General features: G+C 41.7%; 1 protein-coding gene across 2 annotated transcripts in view; it reads right to left on the bottom strand.

The window, feature by feature from the left end:
- LOC150081736 (phosphatidylinositol 3,4,5-trisphosphate 3-phosphatase and dual-specificity protein phosphatase PTEN-like) overlaps positions 1 to 24,698 on the bottom strand; it is a 523,999-nt gene extending 499,301 nt beyond the window's left edge. For both annotated transcript variants that reach the window (XM_090378836.1, XM_090378837.1), the window contains exon 1: positions 24,481 to 24,698. The gene's annotated coding sequence lies outside the window, so the exon portion shown is untranslated. The remainder of the gene's footprint in view (positions 1 to 24,480) is intronic.
- Positions 24,699 to 25,069: the final 371 nt, after the last annotated feature.

Here is a 25,069-nt window from a genome sequence, read left to right as displayed (position 1 = left end):
AGCAGACTGCAGTTTATTTTACTTTATACTAGTCACAGAAAGCATGTTTCAGGATCCAGATAGTTAGTATAAACACCTTTCATGACACAATAGGATCCTGCACCACGTCCTGTGGGATATTTTAAAGAACGCAGCTTGTTGAGTTTCGTGAAGATAACCTTTACAGCTTCTTCAACTGTTCTGTTTTTTTTTTATTTATTTTTTTATGAAAACCTCAAACACTGTTGTTGTTGTTGTTGTTGGTTTGGTTTTATTGGCGCATTAGCTGCTAAGGCTATAATGCACCAAGACCATGTCATTTATAAAAAAGTTTAAACTTTCAGTGACCTAATTAGTTAGGTCACTATGTCCAAAGGTATAATAAATATATAAAGGAAAGGTGTATATTTTATATTCGATTAAAAATATTTATTGATTTTAAAAAGCTAAAAACAGCTGACACATTGTCATTGTCGGATAAAATCTGACTGAGTGTATACGGCACAGTCAGATGATTAAAAGCGGTAAGACGGATATTTCTAAAATCTGGACAATCAATTAAAATGTGTCCCATGGATAATACTGTGCCACAGTTCTCGCACATAGGACAGTCATCTGCCCTCAGCAAAAAAGAATGTGTAAGATGACCGTGTCCTATGCGGAGACGAGCTAGAACAACTTCCTCCTTACGAATCCTGCGCAGACTAGACTGCCACGGTTCAATTACAGGCTTTATACGATGTAATTTATTCGCAGTCTGCCTATTCCACGAGTCCTGCCATTGGGAGTGTATGTTTTGATGTATTATTTGCCTGTAGTCTGTATAGGGGACTAACAGGCAGCGGTTATTATTGGGAATTGCTGATTTGGCTGCGGCGTCAGCCAAATCATTTCCCCTAATCCCAATGTGGCTCGGAATCCAGCAGAAGCGGATGTCATATTCGCGTTCATGGAGAACGTGAATCTTCTGCTGAATGCTAGACAGAACTGGATGAGGATTATACCGCACAGATATTAAAGCCTGTAACACACTGAGAGCGTCGGAATATAAAATGAACCGTTGGTATTGGCATTCACTAATGTGATCCAAGGCTAACTCTATGGCATGCAGCTCTGCAGTAAAGATACTGCATTCAGAGGGAATCTGCTCCGATGTAGTGCTGTCTGTAAAGACAGCAACAGATCCCACGTATGATTCCGACTTCGAACCATCTGTGTAGACTGGCGCGAAGTCGGAATGTTCAGCTCGGTGTGCTGAATAAAGCTGCAGGTAGACTGACGATGGAGTGTCCGACTTTCCCCAATGTCTAATGGACAAGTCGCATGCCGGGACACGAGCATGCCAGGGTGGAAAGGGTTGCTTTGATGTTTGGGCAACCTTGTCTACCTTGATATTGAGTTCATTGAGTAGCTCTTGGACGCGAATACCAAAAGGACGATTGGCAGTCTTACGGGTTTTGTACAAGTTTTCCCATCGTGGCTCAAAAACGAAGGGCCACGTAGGATGGTCTGGCAGGGATTTCAGTTTTAAAGCGTACTTTAAAGACAACTGCTTACGTCGAAACGATAACGGTGGTTCGTTTGCTTCGACGTATAGACTCTGGACAGGAGATGTTCGAAATGCTCTAGTAGCGATACGTATAGCCTGATGATGGACAGGGTCCAGCCATCGAAGGGCACTGTCTCTGGCTGAACTATATACTTGGGACCCATAATCTAATTTGGATCGCACAAGTGCACGATAAAGCCGTAGCAGGGTGCATCGATCTGCACCCCAAGATAAAGAGGAGAGCGAGCGGAGCATATTAAGGGCTCTTGTGCACTTTGTGCGGAGTTGACGAATATGATCCAAAAACGTGAGTTTTTTTATCGAATATGAGTCCCAAGAATTTTGTGTTCGCTGCTACTGGAATAGCATTTTGTCCGAGCCTTAATTCAGGTTCAGGATGAAGATTACGCTTGCGACAAAAGTGTACGCAAACGGTCTTCTCCGGCGAGAACCTGAAGCCATTAGCAAGTGCCCAGGAATTCAGACTATCAATGGCTTTCTGCAGTTGTCTTTCAATAACCCTCATGTTGCATGACTGACAAAAAATGCTAAAGTCATCAACATAGAGGGCACTGTTTACAGTCGGAGGAAGTTGTTCTGTGATGGAATTTATTTTGATGGCAAAAAGCGTGACACTTAATACTGATCCTTGTGGTACTCCCTCCTCTTGGCTAAAGGAGCCAGAGAGTGAGGATCCCACATGAACTTGGAACGATCGATTGGCTAAAAATGTTTGAATAAAAAGGGGGAGATGCCCTCTAAGGCCTAGGCTATGTAAATCTTTTAAAATGCCAAATCTCCAAGTTGTGTCATACGCTTTCTCCATGTCAAAGAACACCGACACCAAGTGTTCGCGTTTTAGGAAAGCATCCCGGATGGATGCTTCCAATCTAATAAGATGGTCCAAAGTGGACCGGTTCCTTCGGAAGCCGCACTGGATGTTGGAGAGAAGGTCATTTGACTCGAGATACCATATTAAGCGAGAATTAACCATTCTCTCCAGGATTTTGCACAGACAGCTAGTCAGAGCAATAGGACGATAGTTGGTGGTGACTTTTGGATCCTTTCCTGGCTTAGGGAAGGCAAGAACGATTGCCTTTCGCCAGGAGTCCGGAAACTGCCCTTCAGTAAAGATTCTGTTATACAGAAGGAGCAGACAATCCATAGATTTTGGTGATAGATGTTTAATCATTTCATAATGGATGCCATCTGGTCCAACGGCACTTGCTTTGGAAAGAGCGAGGGCTCTTTCCAGTTCCTGAATAGTGAAATCCCCGTTATAGGGATAAATGCTTTTAGATTTAAAGCTAAGTGCCTGTTTTTCGATTTTATATTTCAGGACCAGGAACTCTGGGGAATAGGAAGATGTTGCAGAGATGTTAGAGAATGTTTCCCCAAGAGAATTAGCTATTGCAGTTGGATCGGCAATAGCGCATCCATTATAATCTAGGATTGACGAAGGGTGGGATGTATATTTTCCCTTCATTTTCCGGATTTTATCCCAGACTACCTTAGAGTTGGTAGACTGGTTAATAGATGATGTAAAACGGATCCACGATTCCTTTTGACTCTGACGGCGGATATATCGTGCTTTGGCTCGTGCACATTTAAAGGCTATAAGGTTGGTCGTGGTAGGATATCGGCGGAATATCCCCCACGCTTTGTTTTGAGCCTTTTTTGCTGCTGTGCATTGTGAATTCCACCAAGGTTTAGGAAATGGTGGAAACCGTGCAGATGTTTTTGGAACAGCATTCGCAGCTGCTTGGACAATATTTTCTGTGATGTACTTAACTGCATCATTGATAGGCTCTTGACTGACTGTGCTAAGATCAAAATTTGCCTGATGTTGAAAGGCAGTCCAGTCAGCCTGATCAATCTTCCACCGTGGTAACCTGAAGGGAAGACATGGTCTCCCACTGTGTAAAGAGGTTATCACAGGGAAGTGATCACTTCCGTATGGATTCTCCTCCACTTCCCAGGTGAGTGAAGGGAGTAGAGAAGGGGAGGAGATAGAGAGATCAATGGCAGAAAAAGTACGGGTAGGCATGTGGAAGAAGGTGTTTGTTCCAGTATTTAGAAGGGAAAGGTCATTGTCATTGAGCATACGCTCTATGACTCGTCCCCTTCCGTTGATGTTAGCACTACCCCACAGGGTGTTATGTCCGTTAAAATCCCCGAGAAGTAACAAAGGGGGAGGCAGCTGCGTTAGAAGATCATCAAGGTCTGCCTGGGTGATGTTGGTCCCAGGTGGCAAATAAATGGAGCACACAGTTATTAAAAATCCCACTGAAAGACGAATTGCAACAGCCTCTATGCTGGTTGTAATTAGCAAGGGCTGCACTGGGGTCTGGTTACCCACAAGGATAGCCACTCCCCCATGTACAAAGCCATCCGCAATTCTATCCTTATGAAAAATTGTGGTGTTATGCATCGTGGGATCGTCATTTGCCTTTCCTGCAAGCAAAAGCAAACTGGCTCGTGCTTTTGCAGGAGGGCCTTGATGTCATCTATATTTCGCCAGAATCCACGACAATTCCATTGTAGGAATTTAGCCATTATTTTGGCTTGGTGGGTCCGTCAGGCGGCTTCCGAGGTGCTGAGGGCTTACTTTTATCAGTCTTGGATTTGTCTTTTTTGGGGAAGAATGGACGCTGTCCCGTGTCCATTTCCTCCTCCGCAAAGAGTTCCAAGACTGAATCATCCGGTACCTCCTTATGCTCGACTTCCATCTTTTCTTGGGTACTAGGGGGGACTTCCCCTTTCTTATTCTTTTCTTTCATAACTACCTTTGTAATTTGTGGAGCATTAGGAGGTACCGATATAGGAGTAGCAGCTGATTGGTCCTTTTGTGCAGGTTTTTGAGAACTTAATAGATACCGCGCGATGGGGGTGAAACACTCCTTTGGAGGAATGGTCACGTCCGTCTGAGTTCCGACGGAACATCTCCCTGCTACCTTCTGGGCATAGGTAGGTTTGTTGATATTCAGGGGTTTGACCGATTTCCTTGCCTCCTGGTATGACATATTTAGCTCTGCCTTCAGCCGTTGAATTTCTTTTTCTTCTTTCCACCTCTGGCATGCTCGTGAATAGGCCGGGTGTTCGCCTTCACAGTTAATACAGGTGGGTTTTACGGCTGAACATGCTGTTGTTTCGTGGTCCTTTGCACCGCATCGAGCGCATGCAAGGACTCCACGGCAGGCCATTTGAGAATGTCCATACTTCTGGCATTTAAAGCACCGTAGAGGGTTCGGAACGTATGGACGCACTGAACAGTTGATGGATCCAGCTTTAATCTCGTCAGGAGGTTTAGGAGAGTTAAAAGTCAGGATAACGCTCCTGGTTTTAACAATTTTTCCATCCCTTCGCGCAGTGATTCTCTTGACGGCAATGACTCCCTGTGGTTTTAATTCGGAGCAGATTTCCTCCTCGGTGACGTCGAGAAGGTCCCACTCCGAAATAACACCTCTCGATGAATTGAGTGTTCTGTGTGGTGTCACTGTTATAGGGATTCTCCTCCGATTGATGTTACTCCGAGTAGATGTTCAGATTGCCTGTCATTTTTAGATTCAATTAAAAGGTCTCCAGAACGGAGCCTCTTAACCGATTTGGGTGAACCTACTAACCCATCTAACCCTTTTTGAATAAAAAAGGGCGACATTTTACCAATCGGTTTTTCACTGGTGGAATGTATTATTAGAAATCTTGGGACAGGCCCTGATGATGATGTTTCAGTTCGCTGCCTCTTTGTCGCAATAATATTATCTGCCTCTCCGTCTATGTTTTCAGATAGGGACCGGGTTGGGGCCCCTGAAGAAGTAAGTTTATCAGGATTCATAGAGTTTTTAATATGGTTCAGTGCCCGGGCTCCCCACCCACCACGGAGCCCAAAGGGACGCCCACTACCCGGCATGCAATAAATGCGCTCGGGAGTGGGACGCCAGAGCTACCCAGACACTATACCCGCACCGCCGCCAGCCTGAATCCTGTCCCTTGGACCATGAGGGTAGGGGCGTGGCATTGACACGGTTGACCCTCGCAGGCAAGCCTACTAGCCGATTGATCCTACCCGGGCCTTCCAGGACCACCCGTCTTGTCGAAGCAGGGGCCAAAGTGGTGTATTGAAGCTGGGCCCCTCACCACCAGGATCCCCCTTTCCGAATTTCCACGGGTCGCAGCGCACGGCAAACACGCCGGATTCCATTGATGTAAGCCTGGAACCTGGGCTGTGGGCGTTGGATCCCAGTGACGCTAGTCTGGAAATCCAGCAGCGTCACTGGGAGGTCCCCTCACCACGTACAGGTGCCCACCACCTCAAACACGAGAAGTACTAAAACCTATAGTACATAGTACCCAAGCACGGTACTTAGTACCGTGCTTGGGTTGGAGGTTGAGAAGACGAAAGAAGATATTTGTTGACATTACACTTGAAGTTCTGTAGACTGTAATTTTCAGGAAAGACATATGAACAAATGTTGTTCCAGAAAACGGCAATTGAATGAATAAACGACAAAGATGAAAAGTTGCTTCTGTGAATTTGAAGTTGGACAATAATTGGATGTTGTCTAGTGGCGGCTCGTGTTCGGACTATTTTGAAAGAGAGAGCGGGAATTATAGAAGCCACTTCGAAAGAACAATGCCCATGGAAATATCTGTAGAAAATGCATGCAGCAGAAACAGTATGTCAATGAAACAAAGTGGAGAGACTCTGATAGAGAGGAGTCATTAATTCACCTAACTGCCCTCTTCTGAATGGAACCTAGAAGCCTGAGCGAAGTTTTGGGAGGCACCGCCCCAGATGTGGGAACAATATTCTGTGGTAGGGCGGATTTGCTATTTGTACAGAGTGAACAGCTGTTTGGAAGAAAAGCAATGCTCAGAGTGAAAGAGAAACCCAAGTCTTTTAGATGCAGAGAAAGCAGTATTTGTAATGTGCTTGTGCCAAGAGAGATTAAAAGTCAGGGTAATCCCAAAAAGAGATATATCATTTTGCCTAGAAACAGGAGTGTCACCAAAGATAAGCATACAGGCAGAAGAATCATTTTAGAATCATTTTTGCAAGATATAAGACAACACTGAGTTTTAGAAGGATTGAAATCAACTAAGTTGTCTTTGCCCCACCGGAGAATTACCTGGAGATTGGCATTTAAAGAATTGGTAGCACATATTCGAGAAGTTGAAGCTGATTGAGCAGGGCAAGGTTTCTCAAACTGGAAAGTGGAATGCAATGTGCTGTCATCAGCAAAATTATGGATAGGATTTCTGATGAATGGAAGAAGGTCATTAATATACCAGAGGAAAAGAGTGTCGGAAAGAACTGAACCTTGGGGACACCAGAAGATAGAAAGCCATCTACCATCACCCTCAGGGTGCAGTCAGGGAGAAAACTGGATAACCAATTACAAAAAAAAGTTGAAAAACCATAAGATTGAAGCTTGTTTAGAAGACCTTTATGCCAAAAACACGATCGAAAGACTTTGAGATGTCAAGAGTTCATCTCAAGAGTTTGAGATGTCAAGTGCTTGTGTTTCACCATACTTTTCCATTAAATTTGAGTATAAGCCAGAATATCACCAGTGGATCGACAGTGACGGAATTCATACTGGCAAACATTGATCAGACAGAAGGTTTCTAGGTGGTTTAACTGTTAGTGGTTAATTGATTTCTCCATTACTTTAGAAAGAGTAGAAGTAATTGCAATTGGATGATAATTGGATGCGAGGGACTTGTCACTCTTTTTAGTAACTGGCTGGATATGAGCAAATTTCAAAGCAGAAGGAAAAACACCTTTGGAATAAGAAGGTCAGGACCTGGAGATTTCTTAGCATCGAGATTCGTCAAAATCCTTCTGACTTCCTTTTGACGGAAGACCACAGAAGGCATTGAATGGAGCATGTTGGGAATGGTGGGAGGTGTTTTACCAAGATCATTCATACATGAGTTAGAAGAAAAATGGGATGCTAGCAGGTCTACTTTATCCTTGACAGAAGTGACAACAGAACCATCTGGTTTTGACAGAGGTGGAAGCAGAGATCGGCAAAAGTTTCGGCCAATAGCATTGGCAAGAGACCACAATTCTCGGCTACCATTAGGGCAAGAAGTAAGTTTTCTGCTCTTAGCCTGTTCAAAATCTAGTTTGGACTGATTAATGACTGCTTTATAATTGTAACATGCTTTTGTGTAGGCAGAAAATGAAACTGAAGAATTGGAAACAAGCCAATTACGATATGCAACGTTCTTCTCTTGAACAGCCTTTGCATATTTATTGGAAAAAAAAGGTTTAGATAAAGGACATCATTTTAAAGTGGAGTGTGGAATTAAAGATTCCATTTATACAAGAATTATTTCACTGACATGATCTGAGCAAACGCTGACATCAAAAGTAGAAGTGGCATTGATACAAGAAAGCAAGCATATGAGCTTATGCAGCATCAGACAAAAAAAAAAAAAAAAAAAAATCACACCATTCCCTCCAAATGCCTGTCCAGTTCCTCCTTAAATTTATTTAAGGAGAAACTGGACAGGCATTTGGAGGGAATACGACAGATGGAAGTTTGTTCCAGCAACCCCAGGGGCTCACATCTGGTGAGTATGGGCTTGGCACACCCAGGGTCCTGAGCTGGATATCATCATTCTTCTCTCTTTCTTGGTGATTTCCTTCTACTTCTCTCTCTCTCTCTCTCTCTCTCTCAGGGTAACTCAAAAATTTTTTTTTTTTTTGGCTGGTGCAGCATAAGCCTCAGGCTTCCTTGCACCATATGGCTAATAATAATAATAATAATAATTAACCACCCGCTGGCTAAAGGCAAATTTCCACATATCTATTCTACATCTGTCCTTCCTCAATATCAATTTATGCCTCCATAGGTTCATAAACTGAACAAGTGGAAGAACCCCATCAGAATTCAGCATGCTCAACCCATTCAAGCCTTATACACCTCAATCAGATCACCTCGCAGGTGCCTAGTCTCCAGCTGCTGCAATTTGCAAATTTATGCCTCTACTGGTAAGAGGATCCCTTCATTCCCCTTCTCTGTACACGCTCAAGCAAATCTACATTCGTTCCAAAATTGAGGCCACGAGATCTGCACACAGTACTCAAGGCATGGCCTGACCATTGCCTTATACAAAGGGACAATCACCTCCTTTTCCCTGCTAACAAAATTCCAGTATATCATTGACAACACTCCCATGACCTGCCCTGGCAGCCTGTCTGCATTGCTCAGAAAACTTCATATCTGACTGCACAATTACTCCCAGGTCTTTTTCATTTTCTACCTCCTTAAGTGCAGTACCACAAAGCTGGTACGTTTCTCTGGGATTACTTCTACCCATATGCAATACTTTGCATTTGTCAATGTTAAACTTCAGTCCACTTCTCTGCCAGATTTCCTAGATCCTGTTGCAGTAACACACTGCCATTACTGTCATTAACAACCCTGCCAACCTTTGTATCTTCTGCAAACTTCAATACTAAGCCTGATATACTTTCATCAATATCATTGATAAATATACAAAACAACAGTGGACCCAACACCGAACTCTGTGGGACTCCGCTGATAACATCAGTCCACGAAGAGCAGCAGCCATTGATTACCACCCTCTGTCTTCTCCCACACAACCATCCTTTTATCCATTGTAGCAACTTACCCTTAATACCATTCTGCTCCAAATTGTACAGTAGTCTTCCAGGCACAACAGTGTCAAAAGCTTTCCTGAAATCCAAGTATATGATATCAAAATTATTTTTTGCGTCCAGTTCCTTTGTAACTACATCATAATAACCAATGAAATTTGTCAGACAAGACGAGATGATCTTGTAAGGCATCTTTATCCAGTGACTCCATTATTTTAACTGGAACAGTTTGTGTTGTTTTGTTTTTAGGAGCATTAGCAATTAAGGCCATAATGCTCCGGGATATGCGGTGGTCATTTCCTGACCTTTCCGCATCCTCCGTATTTGGTGGTGACGGGCTCAAACCCTGGTCTAATCAAGAAGCGTGTACTACGCACTGCTGCTCCTTCCCACCTGGCTACGGAGGCACCAACTGGAACAGAAATTAAACTAACTGGTCTGTAATAACTCATATCACCCTTCGATCCCCCTTTGTGAATTGGGGACACATCTGCACATCTCCAGTCCGTGTGGACCTCTCCTGAGTCCAAGGATGCTCTCATAATTATGGCTAAGCGTTTGTTTACTTCCTTTGCCGCCTCCTTTAATATAACTGGATAGATCCCATCCACTCCAGGTGCCTTTCTTATGTTTAACTTCAACAATTTCTCCTCCACTTTGTTCTCAGTTATTACAAAATCATTAAGCACCCTGTTATAATTTGATAACCTTGTGGCATTTTCAAACCTCAACTCCTCATATGTGAATGTAAATGCAAAATACTCATTCAGTTTGTTTGCTATCTGAACAGGATCACCAACAGTGGAACCATCGATATCAAGTGGACCAATCGGATTCATCCCCTTCCTTTTAGAGTTTATATAAGTAAAGAAATCCTTGCTGTTTTTCTTAGCATCCATTGCCAAAGATTTCTCGTAATCTGCCTTTGCCTGCCTAACCTCCTTTGTGACTTGATTACAGATTAGCTCAGGCTTCTGTGTCGCCTCATAATTTATATGCATCCCGTGCATTTTTCTTCTCTAGCCATGAGTCTCATTAGTTCATTTGACAACTATTTAGGCCTAAACTTTGAACAATATTTCTTAATAGGTATGAAACGTTTAGTAGCTTACACTATTAATTCCTTGAATGCTTCCCACTTAGAATTTGCTCTTGGTAACATCATCAGTTGGTTCCACTGTACAGAATTTAAAAACTGTCTGAGACCAGAAGGATTTACAAACTGTCTGAGACTGACTGAAAATAAATCTCGCAGCTCATCCCATTTTGCATTCTTGTAATGCCAAACAATACAAAGTTGGGAATAGCCATGAGATACAGGCTCATTGGAGAAGAGACAATCACCAAGTTGTGATCTGAGGTACCTAAAGGACCACTCACTTGGACAATGTACTTAGAAGGGTTTTTTGTGAGAAAAAGATTGTGTTGGCTGCATGGTTGTGATCGTCCAGTATTCTTGTAGGTAAAAGAACAATCTGTGGAAGGTAATTAGAAATTGCAAAAGCCTCAGCATCTCGACCAGCTGGGTCGGTGTGACTTTAAAAAGGAAGTCAACTGGAGTTGTGAACATTAAAATCACTAATGAAAATTACCTCACTGTTAGGAAAGTTGGACTGAAGAAAGTCAAGTTGCAAAGAGCGAAAGTCAAAGAGCTCCAAGTGATTAGTGGAGTTGGAAGAACAGCAGAGAAAACAGATGGGCGGAGTTGGAACTCCGCTGAACGAGAAGTTTTTTAGCCATATTTAGCTGCTTTATTGAATATTTCTTACATCAAATTATTTTCTGTAAGTAGCTTATAGACCTAGTAAGGATCGTTAGTTATTCTGAATTGAGACAGAGGATTTGAAAGTTAATCAATACTTAAGTATCCATAGATTTACCGTTCGTAACTTGCTGCCTTTGTCATATGATACGTTACATACCAAACTAGATAGTGTTAGTATAGTATAGGTTATAATATTGTCAGTTGATCGGTAGAATCTATTAACCTTGTTGAACTTCGTTGTCAATTAAATTGTACTTAACTATAACATATAACAACTTATATTACAAACGTAACATAATTAATTAATACATAACTGATACGGAAGTTATATAAACGGAACTCGTAGACAATTAATACTTGACACTTAAAAATATATATACTGTTATAACTGTGTTGGGATACAAGTTTAGGGTTATAATTTTGAACTGAAATTGAAATTTTATTGAAATTAATAGAAATCATGACTCAGACCAGAGCAGCAAGGCAAAAGGCTCAAGCTAATGGAAGTGCTATGACTCAGAAGAGAACTGAGGGGAGGCAGTTGCCTTCTGAATCATAGCCTTTTAAAATGCACTGCTTCCATGATGTTTGTGAAGCATTCAAGTACGGGACATGATATTGCCATGGGGGATGTCTTTGTGTGTGTGCACGATGCAAGGAGTGTATCGAAATCAGGCAACAACTCAGCATTGTTATACGCCTATATGAGAGCTTGAAGGACAGGGTGGATGCCCTCGAAGGAACTAAATTGAGGGGCGCATCAAGCTCTCAGCTGTCCACATCAACGCCAGAGCTTGCACTTGGTCATCACGCAACACAGCAGCAACCCAAAGGCAGAATGCACTGGTCCCACAGGAACTAGTAGTTGTTGGTGTCTCTATTGGCAAGGAAATGGAGAGAACATGCTTTGTAAAAAGGATAGGTGGAACAGGACCAGGATATGTCTACCAGGGGCAAAGGTTGATGACGTAGAGCAGATACCATCTTTTAAGGGCACAAAAGGTGATATAGTTGTACATGTTGGCACTCATGATATCAAGAGTAGGAGACCAGCAGAATTACTTACCAAGTACAGGTGACTGTTGAAAAAAAGCCATGAATTAGGGTTGAATTTGAAAGTGTCTGCAATTATGCCCAGACACGATAGGAGGGAGTATATGATGAGAGTCTTGTTGATCAATTCGGCCCTGGAAAAATTGTGCAAGGCTCAAGGGATAGAATTTTTTTCAGCCTGGACTGTACTTGTTAACAGGAGAGACTGTTAACAAGTACAGGGAGGGAATACACTTAAATAGAAAGGGTGCAAGAATATTTGCTGATGCTATAGAGGCAGTGTTAGGCAGGTTAGAAATCTGCTAGCTTGGGAGGAGACAAAAACTAATAGATTTAGCAGTAGCCACTGGCAAAGGTGAAAAAGATTCTTGCACTGCTTCTATTGGAATGAACAGAAGCCTGAAAAACAAGATGCAGGATATTTCAGAGACTGCTGGGAGTCATTGCGGTACAAGTAAACACATGGGTTGTGTTAGGGCAGCTAAGAATAGAAACAGGTGCATATTTGCGTGTACACCAATGCTAGGAGTTTAGTAAATAAATTTGATGAATTTGAGGAACTGCACAAAATATCAAAGGCAGATATTGTTGGGATATCAGAGATGTGGTGTCACACTGATATAAGGAATGCAGAACTGGAATTTGGGGAGTACAATGTGTACAGAAAGGATAGACAGGATAGGAAGGGAGCAGGGGTTATGCTATTAGTTAAGAAACACATAAAATCCAAGGAAGTGAAGCCAGTTGACATCGCTGGACAGTGCAGTGCTGAGTCAGTTTGGTGCGACATAAGCATCGGGAGATCAAAACTGAGAGTAGGAGTGTGCTATAGACCTAATGACTCTGATGAGTATAATAAGAAACTGTACAGGGAAATAGAGTGGTCCACTAAATCAAAGAGTCTTATAATGGGGGGATTTTAATTTCCCAGATACTGACTGGAATTTGTTGGTTGATCGCTCACACACTAGCGGGACTTTTGTGGATTTATTGGATGATTGTTTTCTACATCAGAATGTTCAAGAGACAACTAGAGGGAGTAATACTCTTGATCTGATTATCAGTAGTGATTCTTCATGCATTAAGAATATGCAGATAAAGGAACCACCAGGTGACAGTGATCACAGTGTGCTGAAGTGGGATTTACTCAAAGAGGAAACTACCTCTTTGGGTAACTACCTGTTTGGAGGCTTGAAGTGGTGGAACCCATGTTTAGTCTCTAGAGCTAAGTTCCAGTCAACCCTTCCCTATCTCTTCCATCATGCAGTACGATTGATGACTTTTGAGGTTATGATGAACGTCGTGGCGAGATCCAATATTTCTTACATTTCAAGGGTACAGCTCTAAAACGGTGTTCGCAGGCCGGCCGCTAGTTAGTACCCCAGACCGAACCTATTGGTAACTCTCTAGGAGGCTTCTGGATCAGCTAGTATATAATCTAGTATATAATGAGGGGAAGTCTTGCCTGACCAATTTGATTGGATACTATGATGCAGTCACAAAAGAACTGGATGCAGGGAATAACTTTGATATTATATACTTGGATCTTAGAAAGGCTTTTGATACTGTTGCACATGGAAGACTGCTGCACAAATTCGGGAACGAGAGTAGCCTGTGCGGACGTAGATTTTTGCTGCTCCTGGAACAGAGAATTTTTTCTGATTTATTTTCTGTTTTATTAGCTTAAATTGGCATATTAACTTATTTTCAAGAGTAGCTTTATATTCCTATTTACGATACTTAGTTTAAAGTAACTTAGATAGAGATTTTGTAGATATTACTTAGTATCGGAAAGGGTATCAAATCCACGTGTTTACCATTCGTAATTGCCGCCATTGTTACGCGATAATAGATAGCATAAGCTTAATATAGTATAGTATAGTACATAATATTGTAAATTAATCAGATAATTAATCTTGTTGAACTTCATTGTCAATTAAATTGTACTTTTAACTATACATATAACGACTTGGGTAACGTAACATAAATAATTAGTAAAAAATAAATGATTAATACTTAACTTGATACGGAAGTTATATAAACGGATTTCGTAGATAACACTCGTTACTGAAACATAAATATAGCGTTATAACTGTGTTGGGATACACGTTTAGGGTTTTAATTTTGTACTCAAATTGAAATTTTATTGAAATTAAATCGAAATCATGATTCTGACCAGAGCAGCAAAGCAAAAGGCTCAAGCTAATGGGAGAGCTGTGGCTCAGGGGAGAACTAAGGGGGGCAGTTGCCCTCTGAATCACAGCCTATTAAAATGCTCTACTTGCTTGATGTTTTTGGAGCAGTCGGGTATGGGACATGATACTGCCATGGGGGATGTCCTTGTGTGTGTGCGCGCGATGCAAGGAGCGTAAGGAAATCAGGTGAAAACTCAGCATTGTTATGGGCCTATATGAGAGCTTGAGGGAGAGGGTGAATGCCCTCGAAGGATTAAAAGTGAGGGGCCCATCAAGCTCTCAGCCGCCCACACAAATGCAAGAGCTTGCACTTGGTCATCACGCAACACAGCGGCAGCCCCCAAGGCACAATGCGCTGGTCCCACAGAACTAGTAGTTGTTGGTGACTATTGTCAGGGAAAATGGAAACATGCTTTGCAAAAAAGATAGGTGGAACAGGACCAGAGTATGTCTGCCAGGGGCAAAGGTTGATGACGTTGTAGAGCAGATATCATCTTTTAAGGGCACAAAAGGTGATATAGTTGTACACGTTGGCACTAATGATATTTAGGATATGAGACCGGCGTAATTACTTAACAAGTACAGGTGACTGTTGAAAAAAAAAACTGTGAATTAGGGTTGAATTTGAAAGTGTCTGCAATTCTGCCCAGACACGATAGGAGGGAGTATATGATGAGAGCCCTGTCGATCAATTCGGGCCTGGAAAGATTGTGAAAAGGCTCAATGGGTAGAATTTTTTCCAGCCTGGTCTGTACGTGTTAACAGGAGAGACTGCTTGCTGATGGAGGCAAATTGGAGGCAAGACTAATAGAGTAACAGTAGCCACTGGCAGAGGTGAAAGTGATTCTTGCACTCCTTCTGTTGGAATGTGCAGTAGCCTGAAAAACAAGACGCAGGATATTTCAGAGACTGCTAGGAGTCATTGCGGTACAACTAAACACATGGGTTGTGTTAGGGTAGCTAAGAATAGAAACAGGTGCATGTATACTTGCGTGTACACCAATGCTAGGAGTTTAGTAAATCAATTTGATGAATTTGAAGTACTGCTCAAAACATCAAAGGAAGATATTGTGGGGAGTTCAGAGACGTGGTGTCACACAGATATAAGGAATGCAGAACTGGAATTTTGGGAGTACAATGTCTACAGAAAGGATAGACAGGATAGGAAGGGGGGAAGGGGTTATGCTATTAGTTAAAAATTACATAAAATCCAAGGAAGTGAAGCCAGTCGACATTGCTGGACAGTGCAGTGTTGAGTCAGTTTGGTGTGACATAAGCATTGGGAGATCAAAATTGAGAGTAGGAGTGTGCTATAGGCCTAATGACTCTGATGAGTATAATAAGAAACAGTACAGGGAAATAGAGTGGGCCAGTAAATCAGAGAGTCATAATGGGGGATTTTAATTTCCCAGATATTGACTGGAATTTGGGAGCTGGTCACTCACACACTAGCAAGGCTTTTGTGGATTTATTGGATGATTGTTTTCTACATCAGCATGTTCAGGAGGCAACTACAGGGAGTAATACTCTTGATTTAATCTGCAGGTAAATGAATCACTAGGTGGCAGTGATCACAGTGTGCTGAAGTGGGATTTACTCAGAGGTAACTACCATTAGGGGTAAAGGGAAGGGCTATTGCTTTCGTAAAGGCGACTACGATGGACTGAGAGAGTATTTAAATTCTATACAGTGGGACCAACTGATGATGTTACCAACAGCAAATTCAAAATGGGAAGCATTCAAAGAACTTATCTTGGAAGCTACTAGGCTTTACATACCAACTAAGAAATATTGTTCAAGGTTTAGGCCTAAGTGGATGTCAGAAGAACTAATGAGACATATGGCAGAGAAAAAAATGCATGTGATACATACAAATTAACACGTGACACAGAAGCCTATGATAGATAAGGGTTGTCCTGCCTAACCTCCTTTGTACTTGGTTACAAAGGAGGTTAGGCAGGCGAAGGCAGATTACGAGAAATCTTTGGCAAGGGATGCAAAGAAAAACAGCAAAGAGTTCTTTACTTATGTAAACTCTAGAAGAAAGGGGATGAATCAGATTGGTCCACTTGATATCGATGGGTCAACTGTTGATGATCCTGCTCAGGTAGCTAACAAACTGAATGAATATTCTGCATCGACATTCACACATGAAGAGTTATTCAGCGAGGGGAATGCCAGAGGTGTATTCAACTCTGGCAGTAAGCTAGAGAATCTTGTAATAACTGAGAGTAAAGTGGAGGAGAAATTGTTGAAGATAAATACAAGAAAGGCACCTGGGGTGGATGGGATCTATCCAGTTATATTAAAGGAGGCAGCAAAGGAAGTAAGATTATGAGAGCTTCCTTGGACTCAGGGGAGGTACCCATGGACTGGAGATGTGCAAGTGTGACCCCAATTCACAAAGGAGGATCAAAGGCTGACACAAGTAATTATAGACCTGTGAGTTTAACTTCTGTTCTAGGAAAATTAATGGAGGCACTGGTTAAAGAAGCACTGCAGGATCATTTAGACAAGACTTCAGTTATAGCTCACCCACAGCATGGTTTTGTTAAGGGGAAGTCTTGTCTGACCAATTTGATTGGACACTATGATGCAGTCACAAAAGAACTGGATGCAGGGAATAACTTTGATATTATATATTTGGATCTTAGAAAGGCTTTTGATACTGTTGTACATGAAAGACTGCTGCACAAATTGGAGCAGTGTGGCATTGGAGGCAAATTGCTGCTATGGATAAAGGGATGGTTGAGTGGGAGAAGACAGAGTGGTAATCAATGGACACTGCTCATCGTGGACTAATGTTATTAGTGTAGTCCCTCAGGGTTCAGTGTTTGGTACATTATTGTTTTCTGTATTCATAAATTATATTGATGATGGTATATCAAGCTGAATGTCCAAGTTTGCAGACGATGCAAAGGTTGGCTGGGTTGTTAAGGACACTACTGATGCTATGCTGCTGCTGCTGCAACAGGATCTGGAAAGGTTGAGCAGATGGGCTGAGAGGTGGCAAATGAAGTTTAACATTGACAAATGTAAAGTAATACATATGGGAAACAGCAACCCCAGAGCAACATATCAACTCTGTGGTACTACACTGACAGTGGTAGAGAATGAAAGGGACCTGGGGGTGGTTGTGCAGGCAGATATGAAGTTTTCTGAGCAGTGCAGACGGGCTGCAAGAGTAGCTCATAGTGTATTGACGATGATATATAGGTATTTTTCTAGCAGGGATAAGGAGGTGATTATTCCCTTGTATAAGGCAATGGTCAGGCCACACCTAGAGTACTGTATACAGGCCTGGAGGCCTCATTTCAAGAAGGATGTAGAGCTGCTGGAACGAGTACAGAGAAGGGCAACAAGATTAGTGAATGGAACAAAGGGGTGCTCTTACGACAAAAGGCTTAAGTTTTGCAAATTACAGTGTCTGGAGACTAGATATTAGCGGGGTGATCTGATAGAGGTGCATAAAGCCTTGAATTGTTTGAGCATGCTCACTGCTGATGGGATTTTTCTTCTTGCTCAGAATAATCACCTGAGAGGGCATAAATTCAAATTGAGGAAAGACAGATGAAGGATAGACATGCGGAAATTTACCTTTATCCAGCGGGTGGTTGGTTGGTGGAACAGACTTCCATCCCTTGTCTTGGAAGTTAGCATTAGCATTAGTAGAGGCATTTGATGCAAGAAAGCAAGCTTATGCAGCATCAGCCAAAAAAAAAAAAAAAAACCCACTTCCACTTCACCCCTCTGTTCGTTCAAAATACCTGTCCAGCTGAGCCTTAAACTTATTTAGGCTATCAACCTCCACCACAAGGGATGGAAGTCTGTTCCACCAACCAACCACCCGCTGGCTAAAGGCAAATTTCCGCACGTCTATCCTACATCTGTCTTTCCTCAATTTGAATTTATGCCCTCTCAGGTGATTTTTCTGAGCTAGAGGAAGAATCCCATCAGCATTGAGCATGCTTAAACCATTCAAGGCTTTATACACCTCTATCAGATCACCTCGCTGGTGCCTAGTCTCCAGACACTGTAATTTGCAAAACTTAAGCCTTTCTTCATAAGAGCACCCCTTTGTTCCATTCACTAATCTTGTTGCCCTTCTTTGTACTCGTTCCAGCAGCTCTACATCCTTCTTGAAATGAGGTCTCCAGACCTGTATACAGTACTCTAGTTGTGGCCTGACCATCGCCTTATACAATGGAATAATCACCTCCTTATCCCTGCTGGAAAAATTCCTGTATATCATTGACAATACTCCATGAGCTACTCTTGAAGCCCGTCTGCACTGCTCAGAGAACTTCATATCTGCCTGCACAACCACCCCCAAGTCCCTTTCATTCTCTACCACTGTCAGTGTAGTACCACAGAGTTGATACGTTGCTCTGGGGTTGCTGTTTCCCATATGTAGTACTTTATATTTGTCAATGTTAAACTTCATTTGCCACCTCTCAGCCCATCTGCTCAACCTTTCCAGATCCTGTTGCAGCAGCATAGTGTCAGTAGTGTCCCTGACAACCCTGCCAACCTTTGTATCGTCTGCAAACTTGGACATTAAGCCCGATGTACCATCATCAATATCATTTATAAATACAGAAAACAATAATGGACCCAACACTGAGCCCTGAGGGACTCCACTAATAACATCAGTCCACGATGAGCAGTGTCCATTGATTACCACTCTCTGTCTTCTCCCCCTCAACCACCCCTTTATCCATAGCAGCAATTTGCCTCCAATGTCACACTGCTCCAATTTGTGTAGCAGTCTTCCATGTGCAACAGTATCAAAAGCTTTTCTAAGATCCAAGTACATAATATCAAAGTTATTCCCTGCATCCAGTTCTTTTGTGACTGCATCATAGTATCCAATCAAGTTGGTCAGGCAAGACTTCCCCTTAACAAAACCATGCTGTGTCTGAGCTATAACTGAAGTCTTGTCTAAATGATCCTGCAGTGCTTCTTTAACCAGTGCCTCCATTAATTTTTCTGGAACAGAAGTTAAGCTCACAGGTCTATAATTACTTGTGTCAGCCTTTGATCCTCCTTTGTGAATTGGGGTCACATTTGCACATTTCCAGTCTATGGGTACCTCCCCTGAGTCCAAGGAAGCTCTCATAATTATGGCTAAGGGTTTGCTTACTTCCTTTGCTGCCTCCTTTAATATAACTGGATAGATCCCATCCACCCCGGGTGCCTTTCTTGTGTTTATCTTCAACAGTTTCTCCTCCACTTTACTCCCAGTTATTTCAAGATTCTGTAGCTTACTACTAGAGTTGAATACACCTCTGGCATTCCCCTCGCTGAATAACTCCTCATGTGTGAATGTCGATGCAAAATATTCATTTAGTTTGTTAGCTACCTGAGCAGGACCATCAACACTTGACCCATCAATATCAAGTGGACCAATCTGATTCCTCCCCTTCCTTCTAGAGAGGCGCCTCTGTAGCCAGGTGGGAAGGAGCAGCAGTGCGTAGCACACGCTTCTTGATTAGACCGGGGTTCGAGCCCGTCACCACCAAATACGGAGGATGCGGAAAGGTCAGGAATGACCACCGCATATTCACCGAGCAATATGGCCTTAGTTGCTAATGCTCCTAAAAACCAAATAACAAACTAACAAACAATCCTTCTAGAGAACTCTTTGCTGTTTTTCTTGGCATCCCTCGCCAAGGATTTCTCGTAATCTGCCTTCGCCTGCCTAACCTCCTTTGTAACTTGGTTGCATATCAACTTGTATCTATCATAGGCTTCTGTGTCATGTGTTAATTTGTATGTATCCCATGCATTTTTCTTCTCTGCCATATGCCTCATTAGTTCATCTGACATCCATTTTGGCCTAAACCTTGAACAATATTTCTTAGTTGGTATGTAAAGCCTAGTAGCTTCCAAGATAAGTTCTTTGAATGCTTCCCATTTTGAATTTGCTGTTGGTAACATCATCAGTTGGTCCCACTGTATAGAATTTAAATACTGTCTCAGTCCATCGTAGTCGCCTTTACGGAAGCAATAACCCTTCCCTTTACCCCTAATGGTAGTTGCCTCTTTGAGTAAATCCCACTTCAGCACACTGTGATCACTGCCACCTAGTGGTTCATTTATCTGCAGATTCTTAATGCATGAAGAATCACTGCTGATAATCAAATCAAGAGTATTACTCCCTCTAGTTGCCTCCCGAACATGCTGATGTAGAAAACAATCATCCAATAAATCCACAAAAGCCCTGCTAGTGTGTGAGTAACCAGCCCCCAAATTCCAGTCAATATCTGGGAAATTAAAATCTCCCATTATAAGACACTCTGATTTACTGGCCCACTATTTCCCTATACAGTTCCTTATTATACTCATCAGAGTCATTAGGCCTATAGCACACTCCTACTCTCAATTTTGATCTCCCAATGTTTATGTCACACCAAACTGACTCCACACTGCACTGTCCAGCGATGTCGACTGGCTTCACTTCCTTGGTTTTTATGTGTTTCTTAACTAATAACATAACCCCTCCTCCCTTCCTATCCTGTCTATCCTTTCTGTAGACGTTGTACTCCCCAAATTGCAGTTCTGCATCCCTTATATCTGTGTGACACCACGTCTCTGATATCCCAACAATATCTGCCTTCGATGTTTTGAGCAATACCTCAAATTCATCAAATTTATTTACTAAACTCCTAGCATTGGTGTACACGCAAGTATACCTGCACCTGTTTCTATTCTTAGCTACCCTAACACAACCCATGTGTTTACTTGTACCGCAATGGCTCCCAGCAGTCTCTGAAATACCATGCATCTTGTTTTTCAGGCCTCTGCTCATTCTAATAGAAGCAGTGCAAGAATCTCTTTCACCTCTGCCAGTGGCTACTGTCAATCTATTGGTCTTTGTCTCCCCCCAAGCTAGCAGTTTTCCGACCCACCTAACACTGCCTCGATAGCATCAGCAAATATTCTTGCACCCTTTCTATTTAAGTGTATCCCATCCCTGTAGAACAATCGCAATCTCTCCTGTTAACAAGTACAGTCCAGGCTGAAAAAAATTCTACCCCTTGAGCCTTGCACAATCTTTCCAGGGCCGAATTGATCGACAAGGCTCTCATCATATACTCCCCCCTATCGTGTCTGGGCAGAATTGCAGACACTTTCAAATTCAACCCTAATTCTCGGCTTTTGTTCAACAGTGACCTGTACTTGTTAAGTAATTCTGCCGGTCTCCTACTCTTAATATTATTAGTGCCAACGTGTACAACTATATCACCTTTTGTGCCCTTAAAAGATGATAGCCTAAATAAGTTTAAGGCTCAGCTGGACAGGTATTTCGAACGAACAGAGTAGTGAAGTGGTTTTTTTTTTTTTTTTTTGGCTGATGCTGCATAAGCTTGCTTTCTTGCATCAAATGCCTCTACTAATGCTAATGAATTTATTATTATTATTAGCCATATGGTACAAGGAATTCTAAGGCTTATGCTGCAACAGCCAAAAAAAAAAATTTTCTGAATTACCCCGAGAGAGAGAGAGGGAGTTTGTTTGTTATTTGGTTTTTAGTAGCATTAGCAACTAAGGCCATATTGCTCCGTGGCTATGCGGTGGTCATTCCCTGACCTTTCCGCATCTTCCGTATTTGGTGGTCACGGGCTCGAACTCCAGTGTAATCAAGAAGCGTGTGCTACGCACTGCTGCTCCTGCCCACCTGGCTACGGAGACACCTAGAGAGAGAGAGAGAGAAGGGAATCACCAAGAAAAAGGATGATGATGATATCCAGCTCGGGACCCTGGGTGTGCCAAGCCCATACTCACCAGATGTGAGCCTCTGGGTGTTTTTTTTTGACAGAATGATGTAGAGAAATTTTAAGCCAGAGAAGATCGAAAAGAGGAGATTCCAAATTACCAAGTCTGACAGGGAACATCGGAACGGACATATGCACAAGTACCACCTTTGAGGCGAAAGGAATCATGCAGCAAATAATTTGGGCAACTGAGATAAGCATTAGTTGAATCAACCGTTAACTGCAGTTCTGTCAGAAGAAGTACATGAGGTTTGGCAGACTGCAAGCAGAAATGAACATTGAGATTAGAATTGAGACCACGTATATTTGTGAAATGAACTAGGAAGTGTTTGGGAGGTTTAGATCTTTTCCTAGCTAAGCTTATTCTATTAGTTGGTCAATTCCTGGTGTATTCAATAGTAAGAAAAAGTAGGGGGCACATGCTGTATGAAGTAATGAAATTTTTGGATACGGTGTACACATGGTAAGAATATACCCAGATCTCTGACATAACGTGGCCTCGGCAATGCACCCCCCCCATTCACAGTACTCAGACTCCCTCCAGTCACTATCTGGCAGAGTAGAGGTAGCGAGATTATACGCTAGCTGATCCAGAAGCCTCCTAAAGAGTTACCAATAGGTTTGGTCCAGTGTACTAATTAGTGGCCGCCCTGCAAACACCGTTTTAGAGCTGTACCCTCGAAATGTAAGGAAGATTGGATCTACCACGATGTTCATTATAGCTTCAAAAGTCACCAGTCATTATGCGTGATGGAAGAGATGTGGAAGGGTTGACCAGAACTTAGCTCTGGAGACTAAATATGGGTTCCACCATTTCAAGCCTCCAATAAGCAAAGTGATGGTATTGCACCAGTTGATGAGAGTCATATACCACCTAGTATTGCCTGGTAACACAGAGGGGCGGCACTTCTCCATGTGGTGTGGGCGCCACACCTCGACCCCTGCTTACGTTGGTTCATACCTGGGTGGTCACTCAGTGTGCTTGTGCATGGAGGTTATACCAGGTATCTATTATATCTGTCATCCTTTCTTGGATGTAATGTTTTTAATTATGTCCCACAAAAAGTTTAGGACGTCTTAGAGGCCACTGAATAGGCACTTGCAAATGTGCTGATCCTCTCCCAATCCACCTATCCCCAAACATGTCATGCAAGCATTCCCTGATATTCTCTGACATTAGGCAGGGGCCCCATCCTACTGGAACTAGCAATCAACTAGAAGATTCAGCCTTGGGAGCTCTGTAACAAACCAATCCTCAACATGACCAGATATTAATTTTGTTTGAGAGAATCATCCAAGAACTAGTACCCTATCAAATTGTCACTAAACCCTGATTATCATATGAAGCTGATCATGCTCTTAATTCTTTGCAATAATATAGGTTCTCTTTACCCCAAAAATAAACATTAAACATTCCTGTTAGAGGCACTTCAATAGACTGCACACTCAGAGGTGAATAATAACACATTGCTGGAGCATTTGTAAAACTTTAAACAACTTTGCAAATGCTTCACTTCTTTTTTTGCATGCCATCATTACCATTTAGATCTTGACGAACACCAGTTTTCATATGCGTAACATGTATATATTATGTGTTATTCATATTATGTATAATATGCATTATATTATACATATATTATGTGTTAGCATTTTGGTTTGTGGACTTCCGAGTTCAGAAGATCCGTTTCTGCACAGTGGTTTTGGGTGATTGCAGCATTGCTGCACATTGTTCCTACCATGTCAATCATCATCTAGTCCTTTCTTTTTTTATCCAAAATTGATCTTTTTGTGAACTACTTATATTCCCACCACAGCACTGTCTTTCTTTGTTAAACCTTGCAGTAAAATCTCTTTTCATATCCTTCATAGTATAATTTTGTATTCTTTCATATGCTTCATAGTTTTTCTACTGTATGAGTTCGAGAAATCTGTAGATGTTTGCAAACCCATAAACTGACAGGCCACTTTATAAGAACTTGTGTCAGCCATTTGAAATGAAAGAAAATGCCTTAGAGTTCTAAATATGCTACTTTGTTGAATACGTGGGAAAGCAGTAAGACTGGCAGACCATCTGTACGATGCTGAATAAAATATTCCACCTTCGTTGGTTACCATTTCTTACGTCGGACTGTCAGTTCGCTAAATGCATATATAATTATCAGAAGTAGGGAAACAGGAGTATAATTTATGAGATCACATGATTCTACATTACTTGATCAGAAAATAAAATTTTTCTTATCATTAAAATTAATTAATATACAGCATTTCGTTACTCAAACTGTATGTCACAAGCATGTAGCCCTGTTTCAATATACAACCCTCTGTTGATATACGTTCCACAATTTAGAACTTACAGAAACCATTGATGAAAATAATAAAATAATCCACATGGCAATAAATTCAACCTATACTAGCGTTAAATACTTGATATGAGGAGCTTACCATTTTTTTTTTTTTTTTTTGTTTTGTTTTTTTTCCCCGTTATAAATGTTTCACTAAATTACATTTCGATTTAGTCTTCCTGTTACCTTTCATTTCCGCTAAACATGGAACTTCTGACAGAAGGTACTTCGGTTTTCCTTCACGGGAAACCTCAAAAGAAACATTACTTGGTGACTTTCTCTAGTAGAGTCAAAGAATTAAAATAATTTAACATGCCTTCGTATTTTATTATAAGAAATGGCTTGTAAGACAAAAAGGGTGACATAAAATAACTATGAACCACAACACGACACAGATGGTCAAAACTAAAACCTAGTAACCTGCCATCTGCTTCGAAGTCAATTCCGAAAAAAAAAAAAAAAAAAACCCAGTTGCATCGCGTTCTAAAACATTCAAAAGGTTGAAGCATTCTTCGAACTTCTTTTTGTTATCACATTTATTGTAGAATTTTAGATGCATCATTCCCTTAGGCCATGCTGCGCCGTGTATATATATATATATATATATATATATATATATATATATATATATATATATATTGTGTGTAAATTTGTATTTTCTGGCGATTTGCGTATTTTACTAAATGAAATAGTAGTAGCAGTAATAGAGGAATGTGATGCGAGAAAGCAAGCGTATGAGCTTATATAATAGTGTCAGCCAAAAAAAAAAAAAAAA

This window comes from Mastigoproctus giganteus, chromosome 8 (assembly GCF_048544385.1).
Source record: "Mastigoproctus giganteus isolate SK-2022 chromosome 8, ASM4854438v1, whole genome shotgun sequence".
Classification (NCBI taxonomy): Eukaryota; Metazoa; Arthropoda; class Arachnida; order Uropygi; family Thelyphonidae; genus Mastigoproctus; species Mastigoproctus giganteus.
The sequence above is the reverse complement of the archived record's forward strand: the minus strand, read 5'-3'. Positions and strand labels throughout refer to the sequence as shown.